The following is a 1,168-nucleotide window of genomic DNA, read 5'->3' as shown; positions in this document are numbered from 1 at the left end:
AACTCCATAGCAACACCTAGAACCCTAGCAACCCTAGACACTAGAAACCCTAGCACCCCTAGCACACCTAGCAACCCCCTAGAACTCCATAGAACCACCTAGCAACACCCTAGCAACGCCTAGAACTCCATAGCACACTAGCAACACCCTAGCAACCCTAGAACCCATATCAACATCTAGCAACCCTAGCAACCTAGAACTCCTGAACACCTAGCAACACCTAGCAAACCTAGCAACCCTAGATACCCTAGCAACCCCTAGCAACACCTAGCAACCACCTAGAACTCATAGCACACTAAACCTAGCAACCCCTAGCAACCTAGAACACCATAGCAACCACTATCATAGCAACACTGCACACGCCGCCTAGAATCCATAGCAACCTAGCAACACTAGCAACCAGAACTCCATGAATAGCAACACCTAGCACCAACCTAGCAACACCTAGCAACCCTAGAACCTAGCCCAACCCTAGCAACGCCTACAACCAGCAACAAACCCTGACACCATAGCAACATGCAACACTAGCAACGCCTAGAACTCCATACAACCACCTAGCAACACCTAGCACCGCCTAGAACTCCATAGAACACTAGCAAATCCTAGCAACCACTAGAACCTAGCAACCCTAGAACACCCTAGCAACACCTAGAACTCCATAGCAACCACTCAACACCCTACAACCCCTAGAACCCTAGCAACCACTAGCAACACCTAGCAACACCAAGAACACTAAACTCCATAGCAACCACTGCAACACCTAGCAACGGCGAACTCCATAGCAACCACCTAGCAAACCTAGCAACCCCTAGAACTCCATAGCAACACTGCAACACTAGCAACCACTAGCAACACCTAGCAACGCTAGAACCATAGCACCCTAGCAACACCATAGCAACCGCCTAAATCCATAGCAACACTAGCAACACCATACAACTCCTAGAACCCTATCAACACTCCTAGCAACACCTAGCACTCCTAGAACTCCATAGCAAACACCTTAGCAACACCTAAACATCCTAGCAACCACTTGCACACCCTAGCAACCCACCTAGCAACACCTAGCAAACCACCTTAGAACTCCATAGAACCACCTAGCAACACCCTAGCAACGCCTAGAACTCCATAGCAACACCTACCTATGCAACCGTAGACACCATAGCAAACC

This window comes from Anguilla rostrata, chromosome 7, assembly GCF_018555375.3.
Source record: "Anguilla rostrata isolate EN2019 chromosome 7, ASM1855537v3, whole genome shotgun sequence".
Lineage (NCBI taxonomy): Eukaryota > Metazoa > Chordata > Actinopteri > Anguilliformes > Anguillidae > Anguilla > Anguilla rostrata.
This window is presented reverse-complemented; position numbering follows the sequence as displayed.